At 50.0% G+C, this 23,099-nt stretch overlaps 1 protein-coding gene across 7 annotated transcripts in view; it reads left to right on the forward strand.

Moving 5' to 3' along the window:
• Nucleotides 1–23,099, forward strand: part of RYR3 (ryanodine receptor 3) — a 1,751,462-nt gene that overhangs the window by 1,503,510 nt on the left and 224,853 nt on the right. The window lies entirely within an intron of this gene.

Here is a 23,099-nt window from a genome sequence, read left to right on the forward strand (position 1 = left end):
TGCCCCCAAAATACATCATAGGCTAGCCATCACATTTCTTCTAGAGGCAATACATCAGCAAATCCAAGAGCACAGTGCATGACAACATAATGTCATGAGTAGGTGGTAGTAATGTAGGAGTGGTAGAGTTTTACCAGAGCACAGTAATGGCTGTACTCCCTGCCCATACCCCCATACCTGGGTGTTGTTGTAGGGTGTCCCATCAGGCATCATGGGCGAACAGAGGCTGCCCAGAGTTGAGCTGCCCTTTGCCTCGATGTCTGAACAGGGCTTCCTATGGGAGATCAGTAGATTGAAGGGGGAGATTCCCGAATCTCTCTCCCATCTCCTTTTGGTTACCCGTGCAGGGGTTACCTTGTTGAGCCATCGATTGTGAGAGATCCCTGGACCTGGGACTTGATTAGGGAAAGCCCAGATGGCACTCAGTATGGATGAGGGTGAGGAGCCAGGTGTTGAGGGCCTTCCTAAAGGCAAGGTGGTCCTCTGGAAGGTGGCGGTAGAGAGGGAGGGAGCTCCAGATAGTTGGTGCTTGAACTGGGAAAGAGGTCTAGAGGAGTTGAAGGCGGGAATCACCAGGAGGTGTGCAGAGCCAGATCTCAGGGTTCTGTTGTTCCCTGGGGTGATGGAAAGGAGAAGTCTGGCTGCAGAGTTTTGGATCCATTGGAGCTTTCTGAGCTGTGAGGAGGGGATGCCTAGGTAGAGGGAGTTGGCATAATCAAGCTGAGCGAGAATGATGGCCATGATTGCTGATAGTCTATGAGGGTAGGGGAGATAGCGGAAGATTTGCCTGAGAATGCGGAGGTGATAATGGCAGGAGCTGGAGACAGTGTTGATGTGATAAGAATGAGAGAGGTCCAAACTAGAGTACATACTTTACTAAGGTCAATGCGGTTGGTGGGTGACCTAGTGACGATGGCCATTGGGTGGGTTTGGGGATGAGTGTAGTCTTGCCGCAGATGAGGACTTCAGTTTTGACCAGGTTGAGGAGGAGCTGGTTGGCCGTCATCCAATGGTCTATATCCATAAGGCAGGCAGCTAGGTCAGGGAGCGGGGAGGAAACGGAGTTAGGAATCATGAAAAAGACCTGAGTGCATCAGCGTAATTGTAGCAGGTGAGTTTGTGGGAGTGGATAATCACAGGGAGGGGGGTTAGGTACACATTGAAGAGGAGGAGGGAGAGGGATGCTCTTTGGGGGAGCCCATGTGAAACCAGGCGGGAGGCCGAGGCAAAGGGAGGGGGGATGGTGATTTGAGATTGATTAAAGAGGAAGGAGGATATCCATTTTAAGCCAAAGTCCCTAATGCCTAGGGAGTGGAATCTGTTTATGAGAGTGACATGGTAGATAATGTTGAATGCTGCAGGGAGGATGAGGGCAGCACATCCTTCTGAATCGACTGTTCTTTTCATATCATCCCAGATGGAGACCAGAAAGAATTCAGTTCCGTGGAGGGATCTGAAGCCAGACTGAACAGGGTAAAAGAGGCTATGAGATTCTGTTTAAGGGCAGAGTTGGGAGTATGTTGTGCGATCTAGGTGTTTGGCGATGGAACAATTGTTTGAGATTGTACGGTAGTTAGAGGTAAGGTGGGGATTCAGGGAGGGCTTTTTGAGTAAAGGTTTTACATGGGAGGTTTTGAAAGCTGCAGTGAAAATGCCAGAAGTTAGGGAAGAGTTCATTATTTACCTACCAATGCTGCCTGTGCAGGTGAAGGAGAAGATGTTTTTTAGATAGAGGTTTGAGGGGGATCCTGAAGGGCGGCTACTGGAGAGTAGCTTAAGAAATTCTGAATGGGGAGAGGGAGTGGAGGAGACGGTGAGAGGGGGAAGGTCACTGGAATTGGCAGTGGGGGTGGGAGGGTGGGAAGGGAATGTTGCTAACTAGAGCTGATGGCGAGTTTTTTTCAATGACAATGTTAATGTGGTCTGATAAAGCATTGCCAATCTGTTTGGTGTGGAAGATGGGACGGGGAGAGGAGAGGGGGCGGGCCTTGAATTCAGCAATGATCTTGTCAAGTTCTTTGCTGGGTTAGAGGGGGTTGGAGATTTCGAGAATCACATAAAAGTCTTTTGGTTCTTCTAACTTTGGCCCTGCAGGCCCTGAGCTGCCTGCCTCTGTTGGCTTTGTTAAGGTGGGGATGGTCAGTCTGCCACTCTAGGCGGTGTTTGAGGGTTTTTAGGGATTTGATGAAGGGTGTGAACCACTTTGGCGATCTGCCTGCTTTGTGGGAGGGGATCTGAAATAGATGAGGGAGGTGAGGGCATCAGAGAGCCTTTGGTTGAAGTGCTCGATGGAGGGAGGTTCTCCTTTAGGAGCAAGGGTGGGAAGGGATGCTAGCCGGAAGTTAGATAAGTCTGGGGAGACGATGACCTTCTTCCAGATGGGGTAGGTAGGAGTGAGTCGGAGGGTGAAGGACGTGGGGGATGGGGACGGGGAGACTAGGAAGCAAAAGATGGCAGAGTGATCTGTCCATAGTAGTGGGCAGATGGAGGGGGAGGAGATTGAGTCAGTGGAGCTGAATATGGCGTCATGGGTGTGTCCTGCTATGTGGGCGGGCCTGATACTAGTTGGGTAAAGTTGAGGGCTTCTAAATTGTCGAATAGTGGGCGAGTCTTGGCGTTTGATGAGGAATCAAACCAGATATTGATGTCTACTAGCAAGGTAAGTGGTTAATGTGAGATTACGATAGCTGCTAAAGTGTCACTAAGGTCATCCACAAAGCTCCTGTTATAGCCGGGGTGTCTGTAAATGAGTAGGAAGCTCTGGGTGATGGAAGGATAGAGTTGGAAATTGAACTAGCAGGGATTTGCTGTCCGAGTTGCAAGGTTGATTTTCAATGAGTAGGACTGTGAGATTTAGTTTGTGGAGTATAGCTATCCCCCCTGCTCGGTTGGGTCCGTTGTGAACTATCAAGGTATATCCAGGCGGTAAGGCTTTCTGTGCGGTGGGAAGGTAATCGTCTAAGAGCCAGGTTTCAGTAATGAAGAGGATGTCTGGGTTTTCTGAAGAGATAAAGTCAAAGATAATGTGCTTGTTTTTGGAGATGGATCTAGGGCTGATGAGAATGCAGAAGCGAAGGATAAGAGATCAGCGAGACTCAATGTGGGGCTTGCCATGGTGGCTATGTGAGGGGAGCATGCTGGGGGAGAATTTCTAGGAAGGGGATCAATGGGAGTGATGGAAAGATGGGTGAGCATGGGGACAGTGGAGGGGTGATATGAGGTCGGAGGGGGGAAACAGGAAGAAGTGTTTCTGAAGGGAAGGTGAGGGGCTGACGATGGTGAGCTGGGACTGGAGGGGAAGAGTTCTCAAAAAGGATCCAAAGGGGTTAGGGATTCGGGGGAGGAAGGTGCATGGTCAGGAGAGGTGGGAGGGGAGGAAAAGAGTGTATGGAGAGGGTTGGGGATTGGAGTGGAGGTTGTCAGGGAGTAGGAGGGCAAATTTGCAGGGGTTCTACAAAGGAGAAGGGGAAGTAAATTGGGGGTGAGAATAGTGCGAGAGCGGCTTCTAGGTTTTGGGCGGGGTGACCGAGAATTAGGTGTATGTGTGAGTGTAGGTGGTGATGTTGTGATAGGAGTCTTATTTATTGCTGCTCGAGCTGTGATTAGGGATGGGAAGGTGGGGTGAGGGGGGGTGAAGTAGGAGGGGGAGAGCTAGAGAAAAGAGGAGTAGGGAGGGATGGTGTGTTGATGAGGAGGCGGTTTGAAGGGAGGAACAGGGAAGAATGGGGAGGAATAGGTGGGTCCGGGTGGGTTGGGGCAGAGGGCAGGTTCCTTGTGCGCCAAACTGCACCTCTGGCCTTGGAGCTATGGCTAGGTATGATCTCCGGTGAATGTGCTCATAGGCAAACAATGATAGCAGTAGAATGCACCTTGATTCTAACCAGTTGCAATAACTCAATGCACTTAGATTCAGAACAGTTGTACTGAGAGATTGTATCTGAAATCAAAACGGTTGCAGTGGGAGAGGGTGCCTAGATTCAAAATCATTAAAGTTAGAATAATATGCCTAAAATCAAAAACGATTGCAGTCTAAACTATTACAGTAGGAAGGGGTGTTTTGATTCAAATAGTGGCTGTTTAAACAGTATGCCTGAAATCAAAGACTGTTGCAGTAGTAGGGGGTACCTGGATTAAAAGAAATAGCAGTTAGAAACAATGGCCCTCATTACAAGTTTCCTGGTATCCTGCCGGTAATTCCGGCAGGATACCGGGAAATGGACCTACCGTTACCGGTGCCTGATATCCATTCAATGGATTGCCTTTCTCCCGCAGATTCGTCATCTGATTGATATCCCATCCAGCTTTGCTACTTCAGATTTTTTTTGACAGGGGGCATAGTGGACCTCTACTCGGCAATCGATCGTTGATCCGTCTTGCTTGGTGCTCGATTGTCGGCTCCAGACGTGAAGTCAGGCGTCATATATATAGTCCGTCACTACGCCCCACACCTCAGTTCCTTTTTTCCATGCGCTTGAGACGCTGCTTTAGGAACACGTTTTCACCAGAAAATCTTTTTCCCCGATGCTAAATGTCAGTCGCCGTAGTTTTTGCATTCAAGCGGCGTACCGACTGCCACACCAAAATGTCTGTTACCGACCCGCATGCCTCTGGTGCCTCTGGTGCCTCAGCACAGGTCATGACACAGAGGGGTGTGTGTCGTGCACCAAAATGCAACCAAAATGCAACCAAAATCTTTGCACGATTGGTCTGCAAAGCTCGCTATAGGCCGACCACCTTCTAATTCTCAGGCGCGTTCAACGGTCTGGACCTCAGAGGCTGAGACTAAGGGGTTACCTCTGAAAAAGAACATTGGCGAAAGAAGGAACAGTCCCATTTGAGGAGCCATTCTTCCTCGTCCTCATCCCTCAAGAAGAAGAGTATCCACCGCTTTTGGCGGGAGGGCCTCATTACACGGAAGGCGGTGAGCCATGGCGCTCATGGCTCATGCCGGTAAAATACCGGCACCGCCTTGGCGGAAAGGGGATTTACCGCCCCATTCCAAGGTTGGAGGGGCGGTAAATCCCCCTTCCACCATTGCCCTTCCCCATTCCCATTTCTGCCCCATAGGGCTCTATGGGAATGGGGAAGGCGCTAATTACGGCACCGCAATTTTGCGGTGCCGTAATTAGCTCCGAGGTCCCTTAGCGGGTTGGATTTTAACACCTGCAAAAAGCAGGCATTAAATCCCCCAACCCGCAAAGGGACCTCGTAGTAAGGCGGTAGGGATTTACCGGTACCGGTATTTTACCGGTACCGGTAAATCCCTAACGCCATCTAACTCGTCAACGGAAGGAGGTAAGCTGTCAGCTGGGCTTGCCACTCGACAGGAGTGGGAGATTTAAAAACCTCTATGCTAGACATGTTTAGGAAACATGCTGCTGCAGGTGCCAGTGACCCCCCCCAAGCAGCAGGCCACAGAGCCAAGAGCGCATCTCGTTTTTACCGTCCCCTCACGAGCACCAGTGCGGAGGCCATCAATGTCAGGAAAACCTTTGAGCTTCACGCCAAAGGAGTCGTTGAGGCCTACGATGCCGGGTCCTTCCAGCGCATTTTAAGGTGCTAGCAAATCCCGCCGTCACAGCCTCGCTCGACATCGACAGCCACACTATCGGCACTGAAGGACAAGCCCTCGGTGCCAACATTCAGTGAGAAATCTTTTGCACCTCTCTGACGCTCTGATTATTTCGGCACTATGTCTGCCATTTTTGACACCGATGAAGCAGATGACCAGGGAGATGTTGACCCCATTTTCATGGGAGCAGGTGGCGTCGACTTTTTCGACGACAAGACTCTACTTCTGGAACTAGCACAGGGACTTCACAAGGCCAGCGTTTTGGATACTTCACCAGACAAGGAAGTCCAGAAAGGCCAGCCCTATACACATAACCATGCCAAGTTCAGGGCATTGGTGTAACGGGTAATTGACACTTTGGGTTCGAAATCTTCAGCAGTGCCAGTACCAGGGTATGATCTGGCAGATATTTTAGATGAAGGTCCAGTTACAGAACGCAAAATGCTCTGAATCCGGCAATTGACTATCCTGTGACCTCTCTGTGGAAGCATCCCTGCTCCATTCCCCCAGTCAGCTCCACCATGACTGGGAAGTATAGGCTGGCAAGAGGGGACCCTTCATTCCCCTCCTCTGACCCTTCACCAGAAGGGCTTGTCATTTAAGCTACCACAATCTCATCCAGATCACCTTCTTCCACTTCTAATCTGCCGCACGACAGAGAAGCTAAGAAAATTGATGCCGTGTCCAAAAAGGCTTAACATCAGTCAGCATGGCTCTCAATGCCACAAACATGGCTAGTGGTTTTGCCAAATACTCCTTCAGTCTCTGGGCGGCAGTGGAGAATGCTGCCCAGTACGTCCCTAAGGGGGAGATGCGCAAGGGCTTCTTACAACTGGTGGAGGATGGGAAAGAGGTGGAGAGGCAGTCACTGTGAATGGGCCTGGATGTGTGCTATGTTGTATAAGGTTTCATGTAAACTAATAATGCAACAATAAAAAAAATAAAAAAGAATGGGCCTGGATGTAGCCAACTCTGTGGCCTGTTCATTGGCATTGGCTATAACGCTGAGGAGGCAGGCCTATTTGAGGTCTTCTGGCTTTTTGTCTAATGTCCAAAACAAGGTACTGGACATGCCCTTTGAAGGCGAATTCCTGTTCGGCCAGAAAGCCGATGAATCCTTAGAGAAATATAAGGAATCGAAAAATGCTTCAAAATCATTAGCCTGGCTGCGCAGTCGGCCAAACCTGCCTTCAGCTTCGCCTCCAGGGCCAGAGCTACAGGCAATAAGCACCTTCTGGCAGAAAAGCACAGCTCCCACCAGCCAGGTAAAGGCAGAAGTGTTTCTCGCACCCCGGAAGGGGGACTTCTAAGGGGCAACAAGCAGCGACAGCAGTGGGGGTGACCCAGCCTCCTAAACTGCTTTGATTTCTCCTCCCACTATTTACCGGTTGGTGGCCAGTTGTCAGAGCACTGGCCCCAGTGGCATGAAATCACCTCTGATGCCTGGGCCCTAAAGCTCATTTAGTGGGGTTACTGTCTTCCCTTCTTAAGATAACCACTGAACAGATTCCCATCTCCTGCAATCCAACCAAGTCAGGAGCTGCAGGAAGACTTGAGAGCCCTGTTGTTGAAGAGTGCTATGGAAGAGGTTCCGCCTGAGCATAGAGGATTGGGTTGGTATTCCCGGTACTTCCTGGTGCCCAAGAAGGGAGGAGGTATCCATCCCATTCTGGACCTCAGGGCCTTGAACAAGTTCCTGGGACGGACAAGTTCAGGATGGTTACGTTGAGAGAAATTCTGAACGGTCTCGAACTTCAATGTTGGCTGGTGTCAATAGATCTGCAGGATGCTTATTTCCATGTGCTGATTCATCGAACGCATTGAAAGATCCTGAGGTTTCTTATAGTGGACAAGCACTAGCAGTTTAAGGTGCTTCCCTTTGGGCTGACCTCTGTTCGAGGGGTCTTCGCCAAGCTCATGGCGGTAGTCGCGGCTCACCTCAGGAGATCTGGGGTCCACGTATTCCCATACCTGGATGAATGGTTGATCCGAGGCAAGTCAGCGGGCAGGTTTTGTCTCATCTGGAGGACACCAGCCTGCTACTACACAGGCTGTGCTTCTTCCTGAACTTGAAAAAGTCCCATGTGATGCAAGTTCAAAGGCTCCAGTTCATCGTAGCAGTCCTAGATACCCAGGTAGGGAATGCCTTCCCTCCCAAGAAGAGAGACAACAGCTTGGCACAGATGATCGACTTGTTCCGAACCACACCACATTACCAGCGGCTTCCTTCCTCTGCCTCTTAGGTCTCATTGCCTCCTGTATTTTTCTTGTGCCAGAGGCCAGTCTGCACATGAGATCCCTACATTGGCTCCTAAGGGGTCAATGGTCACAGTACCTCTGAGCCCTTTTGGATCCCCTCAAGGTGTCCAGCCAGGTGGTCAACGACCTTGACTGGTGAGCAGACTGCAGCATTGAAGATTACCCCTGCTAACTGCGCTGGGAGTATTCATTCTATTCAAGACTAGGAGGTGAGCATTATGCTTCAACTTCTTTATTTACTACTCCTCAGCAGTTTCAACAAACTAATAAAACCAACAACACTGAAAAAAAATTATCTACAGACTTTTCTTCCTCTGAACTACAATCCCCAAAGTCTCTGTAGTCCATTTCACTCCAAGCTCAGTTGTGACCACATCCTGTCCCTGAGCTCCTCCTCTCTTTTACTCACTCTGAAAAAAGTCACTCTTTAACTCCACACTAAGTCCTGCAACTGGCGAAGACTTGAACCACTTCAACCGAATGTCGAACATCCTTAACTCCAGGCGAATACGTCTGCTAGTCCTCTACATCAATTGTTCTTCTGCTCTTCCCCTAAGGATAATAGAAAGCAGAGAAATCAGGGTGGCGTCCATGTATTGACAACCTCATAGCATTATTATCACATGTCAACATCAACATTTCCTGTGCAATACATGTTTGGTGGGAATTTAATGCTCGCCTCCTAGTCTTTAATAGAATTAATACTCCCTGCGCAGTTAGCAGGGGTAATCTTCATTCTATGACAAGACTGGAGGCAAGCATTATGCTTGTTCAAAGCTTCCCATCACTGTGACCGCTAAACTCTCGGTCGGCTTGAAATAAAACTCTTTGAATGTTCGATCATTTGACCAATCTGCTGTTAGCATAATATCTCTAAGGGATACCCCTGCCTTAAAGGCTTTAGATGCCATGGCACCACGTACTGAGTGGGCCTCGTATTTCACCACATCTATCTCAGCTGCTTGCTTGATTTATTTCACCCATCTGGCAATAGTGGCTGTGGATACGCCCTAGAAAGGCTTTCTACGCGCTATCAGCAATTGCGTGGTATGTGCGGCTCTGTGTTCCGCTGTTCTGCTTTCATATTCTCTGACGCAGCTCGCAACGCACCTATTAGGCCTATTTGGAAAATACAGGTAGTGTACTGTAGAGGTACCAGTCTTAGTTCTTTTAACTATTGTGAACGTTACCCCTTCTGGCCCGAATGACCTCCTATCTACCTCTAACGCTCTCACGTCTGACACGCATTTACAAGATAATAGACACAACAGCATTGTCAATTTTCCTGACAACTGTTTTAGGGATAAATATCTGTTTCTGGGCCAGCTCTCCAATAGCTTAAGGACGACCAACATGTCCCAGACTGTCTTATATCGAGGCTCTGGAGGCGCTTTAAATCTGGCTCCTCGAATGAGTCTGACTACCGCTGGATGCTCACCAGCTGGTAAACCCTCAATAGGTAGGTGACCCGCAGAAATTGCAGACCTGTACACTCCTATGGTACGGAACGCTTTTCCTCCTTGCAATAACTGCACTAAAAAATTTAAAATCATCTCTACAGGTGCAGAAATGGGATGAACACCTCTCCCCTTGCACCAGCTAGTCCACTTGGCCCAAGCCGCGTCGTAGCTCCTTCTCGTGGACGGAGCCCAGGATTCTGTGATGAGCTGAGCAGCTTGTGCCGAAATGCCCGGCAGAGCCCAGCGTCTCCTGATATCCTGCACGCGATGAACGGGAGTGTCCCTCTCACTCTCAGAGGATGAAACAATCCAACTGGGTCCGTGAGCAGGTGTTCTCCTTCTGGAAGTATTCTCGGAAGGTCCACTATCAGTTCCATGAGAGTTGGGAACCACACTTGGGATTTCCAGAGCGGCTTCACTAATAGCAGCTCTGCTTTCTCCCTCTGACACTTCGCTAGAACTCTGCTCAGCATCATGAATGGGGGAAAAAGCGTAATGGGGACCTCCATTCCATTCTTGCAGAAACGCATCTGTCCCTCGAGCACCCGGGTCCAGTCTCCAGCTGAAGTACGCTGCTGTCTGGGCGTTCAATCGGGATGCGAAGAGGTCTATGTGAAGCGGACTCCATCTCTTGTTCACCCTCTGAAACACTGTCGGATCCAGCCTCCAATCGCTGGAGTCCGTGAGGTAGCGTGAGTTCCAATCCGCTATCACATTCATCGATCCGGGCAGGTACTCTGCAGTGACTGAGGTCTCTGATTGCAGGCAAAAATGTCAGAAATCTTTCGCTAGCTCGGCTAGCATTCTGGATCTGGTGCCACCTAGATGGTTTATATATCGCACTGCTGATATGTTGTCCATCTTTAGTAAGACGCACTACCTCATCCTCCCCTTCGTGAAGGCTCTGATCGCAAAGGACCCTGCCAGCAGCGCTAGGCAGTTTGTGTGGAGGCGGAGTTCCTCTTCGCTCCATTTCCCTCCTGTCTGCAGGTCTCTGCATCTTGCTCCCCAGCCCAGTAGGATGGCGTCGGACTCTATGATTAGATCTGGGCAGTCTGCGAAAATGGCTCGCCCATTCCAGGCGTCCATATTCTTCAACCACCATTCCAGCTCTATGTTGGATTCTAGATCCAGTGGCACTGATTGATGATATCTCAAACCCGGCTGAAGGTGTCTGATCTTTAGCCTCTGTAAGGCCTGATAATGTAATGGTCCGGGAAATACAGCCTGAATGGAAGCTGCTAGACGCACCACTATTCTCGCTAGGGTTCTGAGGGACACTACTTGTCTCTGTAAACACCCTCTCGGTTCCCTCTTGATATCGCGAATTTTGCATGCTGGCAGCTCGAGGGTCGCTTTCCTGGTATCCAGGACGAAGCCCAGAAAGTCCAGTCTTTGCGCTGGTTCTGTGTCTGACTTTTCTACATTTACTAAGAATCCCAGCGAAGTTAGCAGGTCTTGGACCCAACTCGTCTGATAAATGAGTGCCTCTCGGTCCTCCGCTAATAACAGGAGATCGTCTAGATAGATGATCAATATTATCCCATTCTCTCTTATAGCTGCTGCTATAGGCTTCATCAACTTGGTAAAGGCCCAGGGAGCCGAGGCAAGCCCGAAGGGCATGGCCTTGAATTGCCATAGCTGCTCTTTCCAGCGAAAAGCTAGGAAGGTCCTGAACTCCTCCGCTATCGGGATCGTTAGGTAGGCATCCTTCAGATCCAACCTCGTCAGCCAATCGTTCTCTCTGAGAGAGTCTCGTAGCTGGTGGATGCCCTCCATCTTGAAGTGCTGGTATACTACCCAACTGTTTAGCTCCTTCAGGTTTATAACTGGTCGCACTTTCTCCTTCCGGTGCACCAGAAACATATTGCTTATGAATTCGGGGTCCCTCGGACACTTCTCTATGGCATTCTTCTGTGCTAAGAGGTAAAGTTCCTGATCTAGGAGCTTCTGCTCTGCGCGCTCTAAACGCTGTAGGTGAGGCCTGTGCTCTTTCATGGGTGGGCTCACGAATTCCAGATGCATGCCTAGAACTGTTTGCAGTACCCAGGCATCGTTGGAATGCTCACGCCAGTTTCCCCAGAACATACCAGTTCTCCCCCCTAGTGGGGGGTAATGCGCAACTCTCACCTTGGGTGAACCCTTGTCCACGGCCGGATCCTCTTCCTCTGTGCCCTCTGTGGAAACGCCCTCTAGTCGGGAAGAAGGAGTCCTGCTGCCTGTTCTCCCAGTATTGTGCTCTGGGATTGAAGGGTCTTCTGCCTCATTGGTTATGGCCAGTCGAACGACCCCTGTGGCGACTGGCTCCGCCAAAAACTGGCAAAGGTCTTACGGATTGAGGCTTGTGCCTTCTCCAGCGACGTGTAAGTACCGACAAAGTGGCCCATTTCTTTACCGAAAGTTTTTCCAAAAAGGAGCCCTTGTGCTGCTTCACCGGCCTCATAAGAGGCGAGATCACTGAGCTTTGCATCGATCTTCAATAGCAGTCCTCTACGGCGTTCTGAGGCAATGGCGCAGTGCGCATTTCCTAGGAGGCATACTGCTCTCTGCGCCCAGCCTGCTAGCGCGTCTGGGTCTACGTCTTCCCCCGTATCTCTGGCCCTTTCTGCCAGGTCCATGATTTTAGCTAGCGGACGGCAAGGTCAAGAACTTTCTCCTGGCAACTTCTCCAGGATCTATCAATACCCTTGCAGGGATCTTGGCTGTCTTTGATACGAATGTCAGCATCTTGGGGTCTAATTCCGGTGTTTCGGCTACTTTCCCTGGAAGATCTGGTCTAGGGCACTCCGTTCGCAGGCGCTGCCGGACTTCTTTGTCCAATGGTTTTCTCAATCTTTTGGTCATATACTGCGCCACCCTTGGTGACGGCTGCCAATCGGTCGACCCCGGATTCCGGATGCTGTCTGGGTCAAACATATCCTCCTCCACCTCTTCGAGGTGCTTCCCCTTGCGGATTCTCTTCCCTCCGCTGGGTTTATCTTCCTCCTCCTCCCTTAATTCCTCCTCGTCTTGGGAGTGAGGTTCACCTTCTTCCGGCTCCTCTTCCGAGCCTGGGTTCTCCTCTCCATCATCATCCTCTCCTGGAGTGGGGGTTGTGAGGTCTGGCACTGTCTGACGCCGCAAATATGCTTCTCGGAGCTTTGCGAAGGCGTCAACGACCTCTGGGGCCTTCTCTTTAGCCCCATCCGAAGGGCTTTGGGCGTCGAGAGGGGTTTTCCTCTTTCGAGCTTAGTACTCCTCTTAGACCCTGACTCAGAGGGTTCTGTGGGCGTGCGTTCTGTCCGCTTGGTGCTGTCTATTGGCTGATGTAATATAGCCACTAAGGACTCCAGCCATTCTTGCAGGGGCTTAACCCCTTGAGCCACTGCATCTATGAGTGAACTTCCCAGCACCTCTTTGAAGCTGGCAGCTAAGTCCGATGGCTGCTCCTCTTCACTCCACTCAAATTCCGACATTCTGTGAGGATGCTGTGTGCCTGGCATACCTGTAAAGGTGTCTTAGCATGCCCTTACTCTATAGATGCTTCTGGTGAGCTTGCAACACCAGGATATTAGGTACATATACTGTTCTTCTTTATTATTATTATTATTTCTTTATTTTATTTTTTTTGTAATTGTGGCTGCACCGGACTTAATTACTTCTTGTGAGTGCCTGGGATGGGCGTTATGTTCTACTAGCCCTCTGGTTGCGAGGGGCACCATGTATTGGGCAGGCTGCTGGAGTCTGTATGCACTTTTCGTGTGCCGTTGGCTCTGAAATGAGCTTGAGGCGGGTGCGTTGCTTAAAGCGCTCCACTTTGCTGATGTGAGCAATTACGCTTGAAGGGAGAGCTACGACGTAGCTTTTATCACAATCACCGCCGGGCCCGGTATCTACGGACCGCTCTGCTCCGCGTCACCGAAAATATGCGACGCGGAAGCAAGCTCTGCGGTTGACTCCTCCCTTCCAAGAGAGGGGGTCAGGGGACTGTGCTGTCCCTGATAGCGGCTGGCCCCGCCTCCGCAAAGCAGGGGGCTACCGTGCGGGCCTCTCTGGGCTCCTGAGTACGCGGCTCTCTGGCCGCTCAAGCACTCACGGCGCCGGCCAGCCACCCCTAAGGTGCCGGACATACGGCACGGGGCGGTCGCGCCGTGGGTAGCGCTCACCCAAACGGCGGTAGTCCAAACTATCCTAAAGATGCGAAGTAAACTACACGGACACGGTCGTCGCTGCCTATGGCGATAAAGGTCTGAGATTAAAATAAGCTCAATGCTGCTGCGTATTTAATACGATCTAAGGCTAAGATCATGCATACTACTATACATCTCAGATAGAAATGTATGACTCCCTAAACCATGGTATACTAAATAATACATATTAAGCAGGGAGATAACCAGAAATAGTACTTATCTGCTTGAAGAGCAGTAAAAGAAGAGGAGGAGCTCAGGGACAGGATGTGGTCATAACTGAGCTTGGAGTGAGATGGACTACAGAGACTTTGGGGATTGTAGTTCAGAGGAAGAAAAGTCTGTTGGGACATTTTTGTTCAGTGTTGTTGTTGGTTTTACTAGTTTGTTGAAACTGCTGAGGAGTAGTAAATAAAGAAGTTGAAGCATAATGCTCGCCTCCAGTCTTGTCATAGAATCTAATGTGGGGGAGTGCTTTTGGTCTCCTTTCAGGCCCGAGTGGTCATGGATGTATCTCTGTAGGGTTGGGGCACTCACTGTGAGGACATGAAGGTAAATGGCCGTTGTTCAGCAATGGAAGCCAGGTGGCACATCAACAGGCTAGACTTGTGAGCCATCAGGTTAACCCTGTGGGCGTTTGCTCTGTCTCTGGAGGGGAAGCATGTCCTGATTCTGATGGACAACACAGTGGCTATGCACTACCTGAACAAGCAAGGTGGTGTGCACTCCTGCACCCTCTGCAGAGAGACGATGCAGCTGAGGTTCTGGTTATTGGAGACCCGAATATCCGTCTTGGAAGTTGATATGGCGGGGACAGAGAACAGCTCAGCAGATGCTCTAAGCAGGCAGAGCACGGTCTCACACGAGTGCCAAGTGTGCCAGGAAGTCCTAGAGGGGATCTTCTATCACTGCATTCCCAGCGAAGGGTGCGCTAGTGGATGTGTTTCTTGTGAATTAGAACTTTCCGCTCCATTATGCCTTCCCTTCGATTCTCATCATCCCTTGGGTTCACAGAAGGCTCAAGCGGTTTCGAGCGGCCATGATCCTGATCGCCCCAGACTGGGCGAGGACGACATGGCACTCGGATCTCCTGGATCTAACCATCCGCCCAACTCTTTGTTGCCTGGGTGGCCAGTTCTCCTAACCCAGTCAGCGAGCCGGGTGCTTCCTGGAGTCCCTCAACCTACATGCGTTGCTCTTGAGAGGATGAGATAAGATGAATGGGACCTCTCTGAGGAGATGGTCGAGGTGCTGCTGGCTGCATACGGACCATCTACAAGAACTTTGTATGCGTGCAGGTAGAGAAGATGTGAAGCATGGTGCACAGAGTACGACCCTATCTCTTGCCTCCCCAACTACAGTGATGGAGTTCCTTCTGTCACTGGCCTCGGCAGGCCTTCAGGACACCACAGTCAAAGGATATTTGATGGCCTTGTCTGTGTACAAGAGGTCCCCAGATCAAAATTCCTATTTTACGATCCCGGTAATGGCACAATTCCTGAAGTGCCTTGTGAATATGTTTCCGCCAACTCCCTTTGTTGTCCATGATTGGGAACTTAATCTGGTTTTGACATTTTTGATGGCGGCTCATTTCGAGCCCATGCACACTTGCTTTTTGAGGCTACTTTCTTTAAAGACAGCTTTTTTTAGTCACAATAACATCCTGTAGGCGGGTTAGTGAATTGCAAGCCTTATGTTGCATACCGCCTTTCCTGCATTTTCTTTGGGAGAAAGTCTCTCTTAGAGTAAGACCTGAATTTCTCCCTATGGTAGTGTCTGAATTTCATCTGTCGCAGTCCATAGGCCTCCCAGTCTTCTATCTGCCACCGCACCCTTCTAAGGAAGAGGAGCGTTTCCATCGGCTATATCCCAAGAGGGCCCTAAGCTTCGACATTGGAAGGACATCTGAATTCAGAAAGACTGGCCAACTCTTCATAGCCTTCTCTTTAGCTCGCAAAGGTTTGGCAATAACGACACAAACATTGCCCCGTTGGGAGCTGCCGTCAGGCTTCAGGGTGCATTCGACTAGAGGGGTCGCTGCATCAACTGCCCTTCGAAGGGAGGTCCCTGTTAGGGATATTTGTTGTGCAGCAACCTGGTCTTCATTTAATACCTTTACTAAACATTATAGTCGTCCATATAGCTGATGCGTGCTTTGGCAGGACGGTGCTGCAGAACCTGTTGGCATAACTTTCTGCCTGCCTCCTTTGCCCTACTGCTTTGGTATAGTCTATCACATGAGGAATCTGTGGGAGTAAAGCAATCTACTGAAGGAGAAATTACGTACAGTAATGTTCTTTCTATGAATTCTTCTCCTGCAGATTCCTCATCTCCCCTCCCGTCCATTCCCGCCCAGAAAGTTGTCGCTTTGTGCGCATCTTCTCTTGGTTTGAGACTTGATGATGGTCCTTGGCTGACCCTTTTCTGTCTTTCATGCTGCATGTTTGCCTAAAAAATTAATAAATAATCTTTTCTGACGTTACTTATTGTGGTATCTTCACAAGGTTTTTCCTTCCATTGGAAGCTTATTGTTATTTTTAACTTCTTATAGGCTTATTAGCTTTCGGTTTTTCTATGCAGCGTGGCAAGCTCAGGAAAAAAGGGGGAAACTGAGGTGTGGGGTGTAGTGAAGAAGTATATATACAATGCCTGACGTCATGTCCCAAGCTGATGCTTGAGCACCGAGCAAGATGGATCAACAATCGACAACTGAGTAGAGGTCCACTACGCCCCCTGTCAAAAACATTCCCGAAGCAGCAAACCTGGGTGGGATATCTATCAGAAGAGGAACCTGCGGGAGAAATATTTATAACGCGCTTAATACCCAGAGGTGTCTAAGTAGGGACCCGGCGATCGAACCCGTGTTGCTCGCGTCGTCTTACTTCCAGGACGAGCGTGTTGCCCCTGAGCTATCCTCCCAAGGAAGTACCTTACGTACACCAAGGTTTTGGGGGAAGGTTCCCAAACATAACACTGGTGAGGGTGCGAAAGCTCTACAAACGAACAGTCTCCTTCCAAAGACAAACTGTTTCCCACGAAACCGGAAACCACATGCCCCATCTCATTCCGTTGTTACTTGCCCCATCCTGGTTTTCACTTCGCATTCTGGTACTCGTCTTGAATTTCACCCATATGAATCTAGGACTACAAGTCCCAGAATTCAAACTGGCCTAGCATCTCCGAAGTGAAATGGGGCGTGTTGTCATGGATGCGATGGCATGCCGTCAGCACCAGTAGTCCGTTTAAAGAGAAGACGCTCTGAGGTACACATGCAGCGCAGACCAGGAAGCCTCTAGCAGAGACTGCACACAGAACCATCCTATGGACGTTCTTCCTTCATTGTTTCAGGGGAAGGCAATGAGAGCGATAGGCATGATGTGCCGTATGGTCGAGCGCTAACGCTAATGGGGTGCAACGCCGATACAGGCCAGTAAGGGAAGACCTATATGGAGGTCAAGCCCTGCAGTCAGTGTCTTGGGATGGAACCCACGGAGGTCAGGTTCAGCAGTCACTATCAGGCGATACAACCCACAGACACCAGGCTGCGCAGTCAGAGTTATGGCACAGAGCCCACAGACACCAGGCTGTGCAGTCAGAGTTATGGCACAGAGCCAACAGAGACCAGGCTGTGCAGTCAGAGTTATATCACAGAGCCCACAGACACCAGGCTGTGTAGTCAGAGTTATGGCACAGAGCCCACAGAGACCAGGCTGAGCAGTCAGAGTTATATCCCAGAGCCCACAGACACCAGGCTGTGCAGTCAGAGTTATGGCACAGAGCCAACAGAGACCAGGCTTTGCAGTCAGAGTTATATCACAGAGCCCACAGACACCAGGCTGTGCAGTCAGAGTTATGGCACAGAGCCCACAGAGACCAGGCTGCGCAGTGAGAGTTATGGCACAGAGCCCACAGAGACCAGGCTGCGCAGTCAGAGTTATGGCACAGAGCCCACAGAGACCAGGCTGCGCAGTCAGAGTTATGGCACAGAGCCCACAGAGACCAGGCTGCGCAGTCAGAGTTATATCACAGAGCCCACAGACACCAGGCTGTGCAGTCAGAGTTATGGCACAGAGCCAACAGAGACCAGGCTGTGCAGTCAGAGTTATGGCACAGAGCCCACAGAGACCAGGCTGCGCAGTCAGAGTTATGACACAGAGCCCACAGAGACCAGGCTGCGCAGTCAGAGTTATATCACAGAGCCCACAGACACCAGGCTGTGCAGTCAGAGTTATGGCACAGAGCCAACAGAGACCAGGCTGTGCAGTCAGAGTTATATCACAGAGCCCACAGACACCAGGCTGCGCAGTCAGAGTTATGGCACAGAGACCAGGCTGCGCAGTCGGAGTTATGGGTCAGAGCCCACAGAGACCAGGCTGTGCAGTCAGAGTTATGGCACAGAGCCCACAGAGACCAGGCTGCACAGTCAGAGTTATGGCACAGAGCCCACAGAGACTAGGATGTGCAGTCGGAGTTATGGCACAGAGCCAACAGAGACCAGGCTGTGCAGTCAGAGTTATATCTCAGAGCCCACAGACACCAGGCTGCGCAGTCAGAGTTATGGCACAGAACCCACAGAGACCAGGCTGCGCAGTCAGAGTTATATCACAGAGCCCACAGACACCAGGCTGTGCAGTCAGAGTTATGGCACAGAGCCAACAGAGACCAGGCTGTGCAGTCAGAGTTATATCACAGAGCCCACAGACACCAGGCTGTGCAGTCAGAGTTATGGCACAGAGCCCACAGAGACCAGGCTGCGCAGTCAGAGTTATGGCACAGAGCCCACAGAGACCATGCTGCGCAGTCAGAGTTATGGCACAGAGCCCACAGACAACAGGCTGCGCAGTCAGAGTTATGGCACAGAGCCCACAGAGACCAGGCTGCGCAGTCAGAGTTATGGCACAGAGCCCACAGAGACTAGGATGTGCAGTCGGAGTTATGGCACAGAGCCCACAGAGACCAGGCTGTGCAGTCCGAGTTATGGCACAGAGCCCACAGACATCAGGCTGTGCAGTCAGAGTTATGGCACAGAGCCCACAGAGACCAGGCTGTGCAGTCCGAGTTATGGCACAGAGCCCACAGACATCAGGCTGTGCAGTCAGAGTTATGGCACAGAGCCCACATTGACCAGGCTGCGCAGTCCGAGTTATGGCACAGAGCCCACAGACATCAGGCTGTGCAGTCAGAGTTATGGCACAGAGCCCACATTGACCAGGCTGCGCAGTCAGAGTTATGGCACAGAGCCCACAGACACCAGGCTGCGCAGTCAGAGTTATGGCACAGAGCCCACAGAGACGAGGCTGCACAGTCAGAGTTATGGCACAGAGCCCACAGACACCAGGCTGCGCAGTCAGAGTTATGGCACAGAGCCCACATTGACCAGGCTGTGCAGTCCGAGTTATGGCACAGAGCCCACAGACATCAGGCTGTGCAGTCAGAGTTATGGCACAGAGCCCACATTGACCAGGCTGCGCAGTCAGAGTTATGGCACAGAGCCCACAGACACCAGGCTGCGCAGTCAGAGTTATGGCACAGAGCCCACAGAGACGAGGCTGCACAGTCAGAGTTATGGCACAGAGCCCACAGACACCAGGCTGCGCAGTCAGAGTTATGGCACAGAGCCCACATTGACCAGGCTGTGCAGTCCGAGTTATGGCACAGAGCCCACAGACATCAGGCTGTGCAGTCAGAGTTATGGCACAGAGCCCACATTGACCAGGCTGCGCAGTCAGAGTTATGGCACAGAGCCCACAGATATCAGGCTGTGCAGTCATAGAGTTATGGCACAGAGCCTACATAGACCAGGCTGCGCAGTCAGAGTTATGGCACAGAGCCCACAGACACCAGGCTGCGCAGTCAGAGTTATGGCACAGAGCCCACAGAGACCAGGCTGCGCAGTCAGAGTTATGGCACAGAGCCCACAGACACCAGGCTGCGCAGTCAGAGTTATGGCACAGAGCCCACAGAGACGAGGCTGCACAGTCAGAGTTATGGCACAGAGCCCACAGACACCAGGCTGCGCAGTCAGAGTTATGGCACAGAGCCCACAGAGACCAGTCTGTGCAGTTCATTGGATCGGGTAGAGCCCAGAGAGTGGTCATTGTGATGGGACCTAACCCACAGAGTTCAGCATCTTCAGTCAGTGTTATGGGATAGAACACGCAGACACCACGCTGTGCAGTCACTGGTGTAGGACAGAGCCCACTGAGGTCAGTATCTGCAATCAGTGTGATCAGAGATTTTTTTATGGGAGGGCAAATAGGGAACTTGTCCTCGGCCCCCACCTTGCAGGGAGGGGGCACAAGGCTACGTGATATAAAGAAGTAAAATTCCATTGTTCACCAGACTTAAATAGCACACATCAGGATATTGTATGGCATACTGCTGAGGCTCTAAACCAATTGCCTGTATGTTTTGACAAGTACATACTGCCTTGATCAATTTATCTGTAATGCTTTCTGTGTTCACTGTGGTATACATAGTTTGTGTATTCCTTATGGCACAACTCCTGGAGCATTATTATGTTGATCATGTGCAAAGGTGAAATGCATATTGATAAATGTAGTGCCATAGTGGTTCAGAAGTTAGCTCAGTGTGTTAAGCACTCATTGCAGAAATATGTGTTCATATGCAACATTAGAATAGCACATTCCAGCAAGGCTGGCAGAGCCTTTCCTATGTCTGAAGTTTATAAACCTGCTGCATAGGTACTTGGATTTCAGCACAACAGGTGCTATTATCAGCAATGTACCCACACCACATAGGGATTGCTATAAAAACGCACATCTCATCCATATGGTGAAGGTCTAGAAATTGGTTTGTTCAGATGGGGTTTTGATAAAAGGAGCTGTCACATCCAATGGTGAGCATAAACTGTTAGTCCAAGAGGTGAATAAGTATCCAAATTCAAGAATGTTTAACCAAAGCTTTCATGCTAGTATCCTGGCTTTTCCAGCAGACGATACAGTGATCCTGGTCAAATCATCTAATAGCTCTTACATTACTGTGCTGTCTTCGGAAAGGTTTGCCTTCTCGCATGCTGGTGGCATCGTTTAGCCCATCACTTGATCTTTCTTCTTATGTAGGCAATTTTAGTGAAAGGGGTGGTCGTCAGTAGAGAGCGAACCACAGGTTGCAGGCCTCGGGCAAGCATATTTTAAGGTCTGCTCGTTTGACACAAAAAACTGTTTGCTTTTTTGTAAAAGTCAAAGGTTTTTCTGCACGTTTATAAATGACAATTTCAAAAACCAGTGTTTTGGAAGTATTTAAGCCTTTAAAATACAAGCGACAAACCCAGATTAAATCTGTTAAATCACATCGGGCCTCATTACGACCCTGGCGGAAAGGGGTTTACGCCGGCGTAAACCATGGCGTACCTTACCGCCTGAGTATGAGTTCCCTTAGCGCCATGGTGATTTTAACGCCTGCTTTTAGCAGGCGTTAAAATCCATGGCGCTAAGGGACCTTGTTGTTAATTACGCCACCGTAATTTACGGTGGCGTAATTAACGCCTTCCCCACTCCCATTATGCCCTATGGGGCCAGGAATGGGAATGGGGAAGGGTAAATGGGGATTGGGGACTTACCGCCCCGCCAACCTCGGAATGGGGCGGTAAGTCCGCCAACCCCCATGGCGGAGTTGGCAGCTTAGCGCCATGGACCATGGTGCAAATTGCACCATGGTCCTCCGCCAAGGTCGTAATGAGGGCCATCGATTGTTATGCTAGTTCTTGATGGAGGGAATGAAGCTAGAATCATTGCCATTTTGTGTAACAAACTTCTATAATATTTTGTTTTGAAAAAGGGTCATGTTTGGTAGCCTGATTTGTGAACTGTACAAGGCAGTTTTATAAAATAAGATTATTTTAGATCATGTTAAGAACTGGAAAAGAAAGTGTTCAAAAGCAGATATTGCAGAGTTGGCACAAATCCCAGGTTTACGTGTTAAACAATGTGTGATCCTGGGCATCTCATTTAATCTTGTATTCCCTAACCTCTCAAAATACCAGTCCCTAAACCTTTCAAAATTGTCAGCCCTTCAGAGTGATTTCCTTCTCAGGGTAGGATCTTCAAAAAAGCATCCCTCATGGTTTCACTGGCTATAGTGTTGCTTCCACTCTAACAGTCAGCGTTGAAATATTGCACACCACATGCACTTGTTCCTTTGATCTCTAATGGCAACACTATTTGAAAACCATGTTGCATTTCCAATCTCAGCCTGTCTGGATATAGACACCTTCCTGGTAACCTCTACTCTGCATCCACTATCCATGCTATGGTACGTGTGGCTTTCTCCTTCCTTCCAATCGATCTCCTCCATGCTTGAGCACCTTTGCACTCTGTGAGGCAGCCAGTGTGAGTTCTCTGCCTATTCTGGGTTGGGCGTACATTTTACATACTGTCCTGCTTTAATACTACAGGCTGCATACCTTCCTGGATGCTATTGATAAAAAGTCTCCTGTATATACTAGAACAGAAGTAACCTTTTCGTAGACTGCTAATGTTGGCCTTTAAATGCTACTTGGTTATCATTCTTACTAGAGCAAGAATGAAGAGGGTAAGGGGACTTGAAGGGAGTAAATATGCTTATTGTTAATGCTGCGAGTCAGAATATCAACCTAGGGGTTCTGATCCTGATGAGGGGTTGGGGGTTCAGGGGCGTGCAACCAGATAGTCTTGATCACATAATTCCTTTGGTTTGGTGGGGGGGGGGGGCAAAGATGTCCATGCCCAAGGCCGCAAAAGGGCTTAAGGTGGCCCTGAGTGTGATGGGGTAGAATCCATATAAGCCAGGTCTTGCAACCAGTGCAACAGAGGAGAAACCCAGAGAGACCATGCTCTGCAATTAAAAGGGAAAGTTTAACAGAGGAAAAGACCTAGGGCCTGATAACAAGTTTGCCGGTATTACCTCCAATAATACCGTCAAACTCATTTACCATTGCGGTATGCAGTAGGCGTGTGGTAACGGGAAGGGTCCACATGGTTTCAAGTGATGCAGACAATTCTGTTATTCCCCCGTTTGGAGTCCATTGGGCTTTACTGAGGACGTGTGTGAATACTACACACAGGTCGAAGTGGGCAGGAACTGAAGGGTACGAACTTTTCTGAACAATCTGCAATCATTTCCTTAACTTTTGTAACCCGATGCACTGTTCCTGGATGGCGGGGAAGGGCACCTGTAGTTTTTTGCCCCCCTCCTCCCCCCCTGGGGATTTGAACCTGGGTCTTGCTTGGAACACTGAAGTCACCCATCTTGCTGAGAGATCTCACAGGAACTGGTTTGCTTGTGTTTATTTCAATAGCCTGCTTGGGTCTTGCCGCCTTTTCCTGATCAGCCACATAGCCCTGCACCACACTGATGAGCATGTGTCTTCTGCAATTAAGCACAATTAACGTGAAATTGCTGTAGGCGCAGCTGTGTGTGCAGGTAATGGGTTGGTGAGGGGTGGCTATAGGCCTTGGCATGTCCCTTAAAAGGTGCAAATGGTTGGTGTTTAGAAAGGGGATGGTGCATGACCCTGCATGCTGTCGGAAATATCACTTGTTTTAGCACTAGCGCTAACCATGGAATCAAGAGCGGTTCGGCAAGCACCAGTGACCAGAGTGTGCCATCAGAAGTGTGTCGAGGAAGGGGGCTGAGAAACAG

The sequence above is a fragment of the Ambystoma mexicanum genome, chromosome 14 (assembly GCF_040938575.1).
Source record: "Ambystoma mexicanum isolate Mex_15411 chromosome 14, UKY_AmexF1_1, whole genome shotgun sequence".
Lineage (NCBI taxonomy): Eukaryota > Metazoa > Chordata > Amphibia > Caudata > Ambystomatidae > Ambystoma > Ambystoma mexicanum.